Raw genomic sequence first — 13,788 nt, 5'->3', positions numbered from 1 at the left:
TTGTTGAGTGGGACCCCACTTGTTTTATCTTCCTTGTTGGATTCTGGGTTACTGAAAACATTCACTTTTTAAGGTGCCATAGGAAACTCAGCAGAGAACTAGCAGTATCACTGAGCGGCAAATGCCTGTTTCTGTAACCGACTTCTCTACGCTATAAAGCAGCGTAGTGCAGTACGTACCTATCTGCCAACTCATAAATGTACACGTGCGTGTGTACACACACACGTAATGAAACACACGCTTTACGAAGCAGTGCTTCTCTTTACTGTAAGCGATGCAACCGTATTTTTTGAAAACACAGCCTATATTTTGGACAGCTGCATATTTGGAAATTATATTTAATTTTGTTAGGTATAGTAACTTTATTATGCCGAAAAAGTCCTTGTTTTCAGATTCATATCAGAAACTAAGTTCCCTGATGTCTGTATGCAGTTTACTTTGAAACAGATTACATATACACCCACATGAAGCAAACATAAAAAATAGTAACTGTTGAGTCTGTATAAGGTAGGTACTTGCTGTAATTTTTTTCTGCTTTTTCTTATAAAAATATAAAATGACAGTTATTACTCATTAAGTTTATTTCATGACTAACCAATGAGCTTAAATCCTATTTGAAAAATAATGCTTTATAAATAGGAAAAAGACAAACCACTCATTTCCACGTTTGCTAATTACATGTAAGGAGGCACTAACATCCTGAAGAATGTTGTGAGATTACTTTCTGGAGAGTGGGTCCATAGAGGACTTAATTTTCCACTGCTACAGCAAGCCCACTAACCTCTGCTTTAAAAACCTTTCCATGAAACTTTCTAGGAATCATTAGTACCTGAGCAGGAAGGCGCAAGATTAAGGACTAGTATTTTCCTTGCAGAGATCACAGATCAGAATTTACCCTACGGCCTCTCATCCTAAGAATAATCTTTGTGACAAAAGGACTACATGAGAGAATGGCCAAAGTGCGAGGCAATGCGTTGAAGGGAAGAACGCCATAATAACCACGTGCATACGTTCCATGAACAGAGCGTGAAACACCTCACTGAACTGACACTAAGAGGGCAGTGTTATCCGTGAGTGAAAGAAGTTTCCAGAGACCTGAAATTCTTTCCAGTTAAGGGCCAACATTTTCAAGTCTTGCTGATTATGTATTTCTAAATTTCTAAATTCCTAAGACTGTTTTCCTGATGATGGGCGTCATCCGTATGTTCAGGTCTGGATTGCGACACAGCACTGCGACTGCAGAAAGAAACGCGGGCTTGGTCAAGAGGGTCCCAGCGGCCTAGGAAGTCTCCAGCCTTAGGTCCCCCACTTGAGGAAACAAGGTGGCTGGACTTTGCAACTTCTAAGGCCTTTGCAGCTCTTACATTCAACAATTGTGCTAATACTAGTTCTGCAATACTGATAACAAACCAAGCAACACAAACTGAATACAGGGTGGGGCAAAAGTAGGTCTACAGTTGTTTGTATGGAAAATAATACAATAATTAATAAATAATGACACAAGAATAAACTGTTTCGCATAATCACAACTGCAAACCCATTTGCCCCACCCTGTATTTACCCTTCGTTATAATGACTCTGTCTCACCAAAATGAAAATTAAGCAACAATAGTAAAAAACCATATACAGCAAGTAAAATGAATGAATTCTTGCCCTGGCTGGTGTGGCTCAGTGGATTGAGCGCCGGACTGCAGAGCAAAGGGTTGCCAGTTTGATTCCCAGTCACGGCACATGCCTGGGTTGCAGGCTAGGTCCCCAGTAGGGGGCACATGAGAGGCAACCACACATTGGTGTTTTTCTCCCTTTCTTTCTCCCTCCCTTCCCCTCTCTTGAAAAATAAATAAAATCGAAAAAAAAAGGAATGATGAATCTCATGTATGTCATACTTAATGAAAGAGAGCACACACAAAGCATACTTGCTGCTTGATTCCAGGGTTACAGGGACCAGAACAGTGGTTCCCCTTGTGGGAGGGGCAGGGACAATGATCTGCGGGAAGCTGGCACCAAGGGGTGCCAGGGTGCTGACAATGCTGATGCAGGTGGTGGTCCCCTGGTGCACGCACAGCAAAAACAATCCAATTGTGCAACCGTACATTTAAGATGTATGCATTTTACTACACGTTATTCTTCAAAAAAGTAAAAAATAAAACAAAAAATCACGCAATGAAAATACTGGAGTTGTCAAAATTACTACTTTGTACAGTACCTCTCACACTGCAGGTACTCAATAAATGTTGATTAACATTCAGTATTGTTAGACTGCAGCAGAAAAAGAACTTGAGCTTCATTAGCATGTCAATTTATACTGCACTTTGTCAGCTCTTTAACACTTTCAAAATGTCCAAAATTTCCATGACACTGCCTAAAAAATCTTCATTTTCAGAATCAGATACTGAAGAGCAAATGGACGAAACACAGAAGAAGAGTGGCCATCTGTATGGCGCACTGGCAGCAAGGCCTTGGGATCCGTGGTGTGATGATCAAATACCTCTGATCCAGACACAAAAATACTTAATCTTAAATTCTGCAAAATGCAGCAAAATTCTAAATACCATGTTGATGCAGGCTGCAGATGTTCCGGTTCACTACATCACAGTGATTAGGAGAGCCCATGTTTCTCAAAGAGGCTGGATTTCACTAAGGCGCACAATGCACAATTAGGGCTTGCTGGGACCCGACTGTCTGATGATCACTAACAGAATTCATTCATTTAGGTTCCAAGCCAGGCCCCCCAAAATACAAAATTTCCACTCCAAAAATGTCTTTCTGGGCACGTTTTGTGAGCCAGAAAGCATGCTACAGGTACTCACAGAAAGAGGAGTGTGGTAAACTCTGCCCTAGGAGTTCCCGTTTGTGCAGGGAGACGTGGAGAGCACAGGACTGTGAGCAGGAAGTACTACAAGGACCCGAAGGGTGGGAACGAGTAACAGAGGGTTTCGGTGATACCACTTCTAAGGTGGTATCTGACTCAGACCTGGAGAGATGGCTCAAAAATCAGCTAAGGGAGCCTAGCAAGGAGCCAGACAGAAAGTAGAATATTTAGGAAACTAAAGAGTTTCTTGGGGGTGTCTAGAATTTAGGAGGACTAAATGGGTCATTCTAAACCAGAGTATGATCAAGGGCTGGAGCAGAAAAGGGAGAAGGCACGAGACTCAGAAGAATACGGACAGCTTGTGGCGGGCTCGGAAAGCCAGCCTAGACCTGACCCTTCATCACGTAGGCAGGGGAAAGCCAGGGTTTTAAAAGTAGGTGGGACTTTTTTTTTTAATCCTAAAAATAAAATATTTGGAAACAGAGAAATTGAAATATCTAAAGAGTATGAAAAAAATCACCCAGTAAAGCCTTAAATACAGACACTGTTTAGATTCTTATTAATTTTTTGAAACACATAACTGTACAGAGGGATTTCCAATTTGGTTCGTGTGCTGTATTCGTCACATAAGGCGGACCTGTTAGGGTTTGGTCAATGGACGGCCGTGCAGTCACACTGCATTGCTTGTCAACACCAGGGGGCCTCTGCGGGGATACTGGGATTCTATAACCAGACACACTTAAAAAAACAAACAAACATCATCTGAAGAGAAGGACAGTCGAGTTCTCACCTAAATTAGTACCATCCATCACATGTTGGGAGATCAGTCATTTTGCCTCACAAATACATGATTGGTAATTTATTCTACCTCCACTCATCTCTCTTCTGGGGACCTGAAATGCTAGACTAACTCCAGTGATCACAGCCCTGGTGCTTTTTAACAGACAGCTCCATAGATGAAAAAGCACAAAATTTTTACCTGGGATGAAAGAAAAGGTAGAAGTTAAGGATGACTTCCCTTCTGTGTTTTATTTATGCATTAAAAAGAAAAATCCTTCACTGCATGCTGCAAAGCATATTCTCCGCACTTTAAGCCATGGTTACAGAAAATATCCCGGGTCCTTCTCACTGTCCACCAAGGTACATCTATCTACACTACCTGCTATTAATCAAATTCTGGCTGAAAAAATAAAACACCCAAGGTAGACTATTAAAAGGGGGAGAAGTACATGAAGAATAGAAAGCAGTCTGGGAAAAAATCAATGCCAGAGTTTTAAAAATCTTTACTGGGCACCGTAATGAACCAAATCATGGGTTTGTACCCGCCTTACAGCCCTAACTTCCCAATGAGGCTGCAAGAATTCAGACAGGCCCCTGCTCTGAGCTTGTTGCGGAGCTGCTTGTGCACAGAATTGCCACTGAAAATACATTAACTTTATGACTGACCAGAAGAATGCCTGTCATCGTAAGAGGCTTTACTCCTGCCTAGTTCCCTAAGATATATGAACAATGGGCTTTTCTCATTGTCTTTTATTGGGAAAGCTGATAAACTTAATAAGACTCCAAGGGCTGCTAACTGTGTAATAGTATTTGAATGTGGTGTACTTTATTAATTTGACTCATTCCACCTACATTATTCAGCATTTCAAAATGTTAGAGGACCATCTGTTCGAGATTCACCACTGAGAACATTATGAAATCTCATTCAACCCAAGATATTCCCCTGAATGTGATGAATGAAAATTCTCTGATTTCTGTACACGATGATGCCTCTGATGTCATTCATTACTTCAGATGTTGTTATGACCGATGTTTTATTAGTAAGGTCGTTGTAAACACCTGTAAGTGCCACAATCCCTGTGGCAGAGATAAACTTGCCTCAATTGCTTTTCACCCTGGATAAACATGTAGTCAACAATAGTGAATATTTACTACATATTACAGGATTGACTCAAAGCATTCAATAATATCTAATCAGAAGCAAGGCTATGTTTATTTTATTAAGGGGCACATCCTTCAAAGGAACCAAACTTTATATGTAAACACTGGGAAAGTGACAAACAATTAGCCAAGAATTAAATGACAAGCAGATTTGGGTGCCATCATTTATTTTCCACTTCTATAGCATCTTTCAATAGCAATGCCAACAAATCTTGCCAAATGTTCCTGTGCCAACCTGGGACATGATTACCTGAAAGTGTTACAAATCTGTTCTGAATCTCGCACTAAACAATCGACAAACATTCAGTCTTTAGGACTCATTGTTGGCCTTCCTTTCCCTTTGCTTCTCACATCACTACTAAGTTTTCTTCCTTGATCTTCTCTCCGACACTTAACCCTTATTTTCTCTCCAACACTTGATACCTGCCTGGCCTAGGTCTTTTATTCTGCACATCTGGACCACTGCAACAACCTCCCGTCCCACCTCACTGTCCCCAGACTGCCCCTCTCATCGGTCACCGCACAGGCTGTCTACAGAATGAGGTCTAAATTCTGTTAGTTGAAAGTCAAAGTCCTCCATGTCCTGACACAAAGCTGCCCCTCTACAGATTTGGTACTCACACCCTCTTGCCTGGACCAAATGGTCCAATCCGGGTGAACTTCGATCAAATCAAGAACAGCACACCCAGATAGGTTCTAGCAGCTCATCTCACCTTGGCTCATGTGCTCCCCCCAGGAGGCAGTCTTACCCGCCTTGCACCTCCACCATCTGCTATTCCGAGCCTGCTATGCGCCTGTCAGCAGGGGAGATGTTTGATGTACCGTATTTTTCAGACTATAAGATGCACCGGACCATAAGACACACCTAGGTTTTAGAGGAGGAAAATAGGAAAAACACCCTGCCCCACTGCTGCTGCCCTGCTCCCCGCCCCCGCAGCAAGCCAGGTAAGCTACATCTGGACTATAAGACTCGCCCCCATTTTCCTCCCAAACTTGGGGTGGGGAGTGCGTCTTATAGTCCGAAAATACGGTGTTTTGTTTGTGATCCTCAGCCCAATTCTGTAAGTATGTTTAGTCTGTCATGATGAGCTTCAAAGATATCAAGGACTTTGACAAGGTCACAAACTAGTAAGTGACAAGCCAGAGACTGAATTCACGTGTGGTCCCATAGCCTGTGTGGCTTCTAAAACCTCACGCACGCTTCTTGAAATGCCATCCTCAACCCTCTAATTACCAACATCTTGGGGTTCCTTCTGAGTTTGGCTCAACTGAACCTTTTCCACACAGTCAGTTCTTGTCACCCCCAATCCAGTAATCCGTGCTTACTCAGAACTCCTGCTGCTCTTTTTTTTGTGGGCCAGAAGTTTATTCTACTGCAAAACTGAGAGTCGTGTGAATCCATTCACTGTTTTTCACAGGGAACAGTGATTTTCATGCCTCTTTTGCTGTCAAACTTACCACTGAAATGATCATATTTCACAAAGATACCTCAAGATATCTTCACTAAACAGCACTTATCTCAGAAACCTCTACCACTCATCCCACAGTGAAATGAGTACAGGTACCTGGTATGTAAACGCTGTCGACATGTTTTCCCAAAGACCTGCTTCGTATGGAATAGTCTTTCTTACTCCCAAGTGGTTTTTTAAATTGTTGTTCAAGTACAGTTGTCTCCATTTTCCCCCCACCACACCCATCCCCCCTCTCACCCTGGAACCTACCCACTTTGCCTTTGTCCATGTGTCCTTTATACATAGAACTCCGGCTGCTCTTACGCAGCCCTTCCTGGCGGACTAATCCTCTGTTGCCTAGAATCATTCATTAAATACCTTATTGCCTCCTTGCCCCTTTTTGCAGTCCCAGAGCCTCCCATTGCCTGAATACAGCAGGTACTTGATTGTCTTATAATTGAGTCATTTTCTATTTTGATATTATTTTCTTTGGGTAAAATTCCATATTAGGTAACTGAAGTTCAATTATAGGGGCCTTTTGGAGCTCACAAGCTAAGAAGATCAGAGGACAGCGCTAATTTGGTGGCTAAAACATGTTATAAACCCAAGTTCTTTCCATTCCGCTCTCCTCAGGACATTTGCTCATTCCTCCATGGAGGCAAGAGAGAGCTACTACAGTTCTAAGAGTCACATGTAGACAGTTTCTGGTTATAGACAAGTATGCTGTCTTTTCATTTTATAGAGAAGAGACTTTTCCACAAGCTCCTCAGCAGATTTCCCCTCAGGTTCCTTTGGCCAGGACTGACTCATACGTCTGTGCCTTAGCTGCTGGCCGGAGAGGATATGGAAACAGTAACATTTTCAGCCTCTATTGCAGCCTCTATAGAAAGGGAAGGAAAATGGTGCTTGGACGGCAACCGACAGTGTTTGCAAACACTGTTAGAGAAATATTACTGTCATGATAAGCTCTGTATAATGAAACTCCTCCATGCCCAAGAAGATCAATTGTCGTAAGAAAGGTTTTCTAATCACGTATAACAAACAATCCATTACAATATGGTGTGTCTGTGCTAGGGGTAGGAGAGAATGGGAATCTCTCAGTTCTTTAGCCAATAAATTGTAAATACATTCCTTCTCCTCAGACCCTTAGTGAAATGCCATCGTGACCATCACAAAGAAGAAAAGGCAAGGAGGGACATTCTATACAGCTCTCCAAACACATTAAAACAGACAAAAATATTAAAGAGATTTAAAAAATGGAGAACAAAGTATTTACAAGCCTTTGTCTTTTCTCCTATTCTCTGCTGCTTCTAACAGGATAGTCTGCCTTGTACCATCATCACCACCACCATCACCACCATCACCATCACCACCATCACCACCATCACCATCACCACCATCACCACCACCACCATCACCACCATCACCACCACCATCACCACCATCACCACCACCATCACCACCACCATCACCACCATCGTCATCATCACCGTCATTATGTTTTTCAATTCTGGAGTCAGCATAGATGTACATCAATTGGGAACCACTTAAAGAGTCTAGTATAAGCAAAACGATGCAGTCATTTAAACAGAGGTCGATCTGAATGTCTACCATGGGAAGCTACTGAGGCTCACGTATCAAGGGAGAAAAGGAAGATGCGGAGCTCTGTCTGTAGGACACACTTACTTGTACTTTAAAAAGGGGGCAGTGGTGGAGTTTCTATAAATGTATACACGTGTACTCTGTATGAGGATTTCTAGAAGGGTATCTTAGGAATTGTGAATGGTAGTTACCTCTGGGAACTGGGAATCTGCGACCAGAGTTACTTCTTATTCTATATTCTCTTTCTGGTATAGTTTGTTTTTACTTACCTTATTTTCATATTTAAAAAAAAAGTCCCCAATGCCCACTTTCTGAAAGCCAGACTCTTATGAAAATACCTGCAAGATTTCATTAGCACACTCAGAATACTTTCTCTCCTCTTAGGACCAATGATTTCACTAACAATAGCAAATAACAGACCTCGGTACTCAGGGTAGTAAGCGTTTTTGTAAAGCAGACGAACCTGATCTAGTATGTGCCATTACTTTCTGAAAAGCTCCCTACTGGAAAGAGGGCTTTTAAATCCAACTTCCCAAAGAAGTAAAACCATGTTTGAAAAGGTAGTTTGGAAAAAAAATTTATGGAACTGAGCAGAAATTGCCAAGGGATAAACAAAAGTTTTCAAATAAAATCCCATAAAAAACCATGTATACTAATGTCACATCATTCCTATATAACTTCACAAAATGCCATCTTCTTAAGAGAGCAACGCTACTGAAACATTTCTATTGAATACTCAGTTTCCACATGCTCACAGCTTTGGGTCTGTATTGTGTGGGTGAAGGTGCTTCCCAAGCAGGGTTTTCATGAGAACGTCACAGGAGCAGACAGGCAGTGTGTGACAGGCATACATGGCCCTATCCACGGCGGCCAGAGTCACAGAGTCAGGGCATCTAGTGACTGTCTGCATGCAGCTCACATGAGTCCTGGGGGCTAAACTGTTCTATTTGTGATTCTCAGGTTTTAAGGTTTGGTTTTGCCCTTTAAAATGGTTTCTGTACCAGTAACTACAGAAAGCAATAAAGCAATCTCCTAAAGGTTGAAGTTTCTCAGAAGCCAAAATAGGACTGGACTACTTCCATTAGAGAAATATTTTTGATAGTTCTAGAATTTATTTTTAAATGAAGCAATGCTAAAATCAGACCACAAGAGATATCTGGAGTGATTACATTTAATGAATTCCTAAAACATTAAAAACTGTTTGGCATGAACACGCACATGCCCTAGAGACCCGGAAATTCCATTCCTCAGGACAAATGCGCTGAAAATGCTCAGAGCAGCAATGTTCACAACAGAAAACACCAGCAACAGCAGCCACCCAGAAGGAAGTAACCCAAAGGTCCACAGGCGCTTGTCCAGTGCAATCAAACAAACCAGAGCTACAAGAATTAAAACGGATAAATCTTAAAAGAAGTCAAAAGAGGAGACAGACTGTATGAATTCCACCTGATAAAGGTCAAATGCAGGCAAACTCTTGTTTAGGAATGAACACAAAGGTTGTACAATGACAGAAAGAGCAAGGGAATGGTTAACACAAGCGTGAGGATGTGTTAACCGCCTCTTGGGGATGGGGAGGCTCGTGACAGAGATATGCAATCAGGGTCAAGTCTGACTTCTTACCCAGGGCTTTAGGTACAGGGGTATTTCATGTTATTTTTAAAATAGAATATCTTCTACATGTAGTATTTTGCAATTTACAAACATTTAAATATAAAAACTATTGAATAAATTACACAATAACGTGTGTGTGTGTGTGTAAGTTATATGATGAATAACACCTTCTTTTAATCTACTGCTCTATCTCTAGCTCTATGATACGTAACTCTTAGGGCGATACGTTAAAATCTAAATTTGAGGCTCTACTTAAATTGTAACCTGGACTCAAAGGCCCTCAGGCGATCATCTGCAATAAGCCCTGACTTCATCTTTTTGGGTCGTTATCCGCATTGGCTCACACCTGGCAGTGTGAAGTAACTGTGGTAGCTCACACGTGTGCTCAGGAGAGAGCCCCCAAACTCCCCCCATGCTACAGATCTGCAGCCTGCAAACCACCCAGGTTTGCACTTTAGGCCACCCCCTCCTCCTCCTTGGAGAGGAACCTGGAGGGGGAAGGGCCAGAGGGGCGGACCAGCACTGAGAGGGCTTCTCTAGAGGATCCTTCAACCAGGGACCCTGTCCCACCTCCTTCTGAACAGCCTGGCAGAGAAGGCAGCCATGGTTGTTTAACCAGCAGTACTCAGCGACCTGGGCAGGAATCCCCCCTCTGTTCCAACCGAAACCACGCGCGTCGGTCGCTGTCAACTGTTGCACTCAGACGCTATGAGGCTATTAAGATGCTTTGCTGTTTGAACAACTGGCCCTCCATTTTTTTAAAAACAGAAATTTAATCTCCAAGATACAAAGGAGCAAATGATAAGCAGCAAACTCTTACAACTTTCTATACCCCTCGTCCACCCCTAATTGTTTTAGTTTCTAAAAGGTAGGGATCATTACCCACAACAAAGCCCCACCTTTGTGACATTCTACACCAACCTTTGATGTGGAGCTAACTGAAAAAACCACTCGAATTAATCAATGTGTTCAAATACTTTAATGTTCAGAAAATGAAAGAAAGAATATATTTGTTTTTGAGCAACATCCTGAAGTCTTCTGTGACACATACGCACACACAGAGCCAAATTGCATATGGATTTCCCATGACAGGGAGGAGCTCACGTGGGCAGACTTCAGGTGAAATGGAACCTTCACTGGCCCACAGGGAGCCCCGGTCTGGCCGGCACCATGGGGTGTCTGAGGGTGGCCAAGGAGCCCTGACTCTCCAGACCCACGCGACGCCTCCCCCTGCTGCCTCCCGCCGTCCCAGCCCACAGCTCCGCGGCAGCCAGCATACCTTTCTCTCTCACAGTGGGCTGGCAGTGGCTGACACTGTCACACGAAGTCAGCGTTATGAAGTCTGAAGTTTCCAGGTTAGGGAGCACTCAAAGAAATCCACTTGCCAAGAGATCGATGCTAAAGTACAGAGTCAGATTCCGACTCAGTCTGGTTAAACCCACAATAACTTTCGAATTGACAGGGAAGTGGGAGGACAGCTGGCTCCTTCCCAGCCAGTAGCTGGCACACTCAACCCAGATATTGGTTCATCTGTGAAGTCATACCCACTAGGTTTACATTTTTAAAGGACTAAAGGTGATTCATCAAGAGTCTAGGCAGGCTAAATACCTAGAAACCTGGTAAGAAATAGCAAGGGATTTGGGCAAGCACAAAGACAAATATTAAGAGCACAAAAATATGTATTTCTTTCAAGCTTCTCATAGAATATTAATAACCACAAAGCTCTACAATACACGTTTACTCAGTCTGGCTGAAGTAGGAGAGGGGTGAAGAGACTTATCAAAGGCCACACAGCAAATCTGGAAGCAGACGAGGATGGGCAACCAGCTCCCACTCCTGCGCGAGAGGGGTCTGCATCTGCAAGGCAGGCAGGCTCGGTACTCTTCACGGCCCCTCCATATGACTCGCCCTGGACTCTGGAGATTCTGCTCACGTATCTCTGGGTGTTCCTGTGTTTGTCTTAGAGACATTCCACGCCCTGCACTGTAAATCAATATAACTGCCAGCAATGATACACTGTATTCAATCCACCACTGGACAAATGGGCTCTTTGTGCTGCTAGAAGAAAAGATAAACATTCTGTATCTTCACAGGGAGGCTGTTGGAACAGGGTCTTGTTATCACACAACCCTGGGATTGCTAGAGAACCTTAGAGGATGTTCAGTTGGGCACTCCCCCAGTTTACCAAAGAGGTTGAAACAGGTTTATTTCAACAAACTGCGGTTGGGCAGAATCAGTGCAAAGCAGTGAAATGAGCACAGGAAACCCCAACACGAATGAAGGCAGAACAAGCAGTAAATAGTCCAAGAGCCTAGGGAAGACCAGTGACTCAAAGGCAGTGAGTGAAGTCAGGAGAATCTTTCCTCTGTTGCTTCATTCACAAGACAGATGCTCACTGGTGCCTTTGTGTGTCAGGCACAGTGAGGCACTCTGAGTTGCAAAGTGGCACCCGCCCCCCAAGTCTAGTGGCAAGGAAAACAATGACAGCCCCTGATGAGGGCCTGGAGAGGCGCACGTGGTGCTACAAGGTAACGCTGAGGAGGGGCAGCAAGGGGAAGGGAGGAGGGGCTGGGGAGACCAGGTTAGTAGAAACTTGTCAGAAGGTGCCTCAGGTGATGTGAGTTCTGAATCAATTCGACAGACAGCAGCCAAGGATTCGGAGGATACACAGTGCAAGGAGAAGGTGGCAGGGGAAGAACTGAGTTGGCAGACAGAGATCAGACCTTGAGGGTTCCTGTTATAGATCATGTTAAAGTATGTGGATTTCAGCTGATTGGCCATCTGGCAGCTGCCAAAGGGATTAGAAAGATCAGATCCCTGTTTCAGAGAAGTTCTGAGAAAGCAGGAGAGAAAATGCATTTTGGTGGAGCAGACTGGAGCCTGCTGGAGTCATCTAAGGCAAGAGTTGGTGAAGGCTGGATATAGGATGGGTGCAGGGGAAGGAGAGAACAGCATTTTAAGTATTGCTGTCACGTCCTTTTAAGCATCAAAAGGATGTGACAGAAATCAGCTGACTGAGGGGATTAACGGGGAGTCAAGGCAAATCCAATCCTGTTTTTCATTCCATCTCATGGCCAGTAAGATCATTCACAGGCTCTGCAACTGAGTAGAGGCAGGCAGAGTCAGAGGCTGGGATAGAGGAGGAGTCAGCTTCAGACACACTGAATTTGAGGTTCCCATTGGATGTTTCAGTGGAGATGTCCAGAGGAATGCTCAAAATGACAAAGGGGCTGAGAAACAGAACTGGAGCCTTCAGCCACGGTGCCTTGGGGCAACTCACTGGGAGGACATGCCTGGACTTCAAGGTCAGTGGACCTGATCAACTCCTAGCTCCGCCATTTAGTATTTGTATGACCTTGGGCAAGTAAATTAATGTTTCTAAGACTCTAGTTTCATCTGAGGAAATTCCTCCTAGAAATTAATGAGACCAGAAAAGGTTCTCATATCATGCCAGACACAGAAGATATTTAATCGTTTTCTCTTGTTCTTTCATTATCATACACTGCTTTGTATTATAATATGAGCATTAACCCTTGCAAGAGTCCAAGCTTTCTTGTTGTCCGTCATTTGTCTTTAAGTCCCTTTTGACCTTCCTGCTATGAACAGATTCTCCAACATTTGAGTCACCACAGAACATATAAAACAACTTAGGCCAGAACTGCGCAGGGGACCTGGGGTTGCCTGCCCTTGACATCAAGTAACAAATGCAAAGATCTCAAAATCGTTATGTGGTCTAAGTGACACTGATTTAATCGTGTTGGGGATTAGATGGGGTTTGGAAAAGAGAGAGAATGTTGTCAGTGTAATAAAGCCTAGGCGAAGTAACAGAACTTTATTCTTTGTGTAAAACTATACTGTGGTATTTAAGAGGAAGGATGTCTTCCAAGGTTAATATTGTACAGCCTCTGTCCTCTGGCTCAGTTCAGGTAAAGACCTTAAATAAATGTCAAATAATAAATGCTAGCAATAGGTCTTGCTTTAAACCAAATATTAAATCAACAGCATAGTTTTTATAGAAGAAATATATAATTTCTTTGCTAGGCTCATTTTGTTTGCTCTATTTAGAATTAAAAATGACCATTTTAAAACTACAATGAAATTTAAAAATCAAACGGCATACAGAATTCAATTCCACATAGTCAAGGTTGTGCATTTTTCTTCTGTTTTTGCCTTCACGTTTGAGTTCCAACTTGCATTACCTATTTTTATGGCTATCTTCCCTGTCCTGAAATATCTTGGTCAGTAGATGTTTTATTTCATCTCCAAGGCTCATGCTAAAACACATTCACGATCACGTCTCCACTCCTGCTACCGGATACTTCCCTGATGGCGCCATATATTTTCATTCTTCCATTCACAGCCAATTCGGCC

At 43.0% G+C, this 13,788-nt stretch overlaps 1 protein-coding gene across 6 annotated transcripts in view; it reads right to left on the bottom strand.

Moving 5' to 3' along the window:
* The window catches only part of TMCC3 (transmembrane and coiled-coil domain family 3), a 261,408-nt gene that overhangs the window by 24,065 nt on the left and 223,555 nt on the right, over positions 1–13,788 (bottom strand). The window contains exon 1 of one of the 6 annotated variants that reach the window (XM_045201574.3): positions 10,697–10,865. The exons of the other annotated variants lie outside the window; for them this stretch is intronic. The gene's annotated coding sequence lies outside the window, so the exon portion shown is untranslated. Of the gene's footprint in view, positions 1–10,696; positions 10,866–13,788 lie in introns of those variants that run through there. 6 annotated transcript variants of the gene reach the window in all.

Source organism: Desmodus rotundus, chromosome 3 (assembly GCF_022682495.2).
Source record: "Desmodus rotundus isolate HL8 chromosome 3, HLdesRot8A.1, whole genome shotgun sequence".
NCBI lineage: Eukaryota > Metazoa > Chordata > Mammalia > Chiroptera > Phyllostomidae > Desmodus > Desmodus rotundus.
Note: the sequence above shows the minus strand (reverse complement) of the source record. Positions and strands in the feature narration are given on the sequence as shown.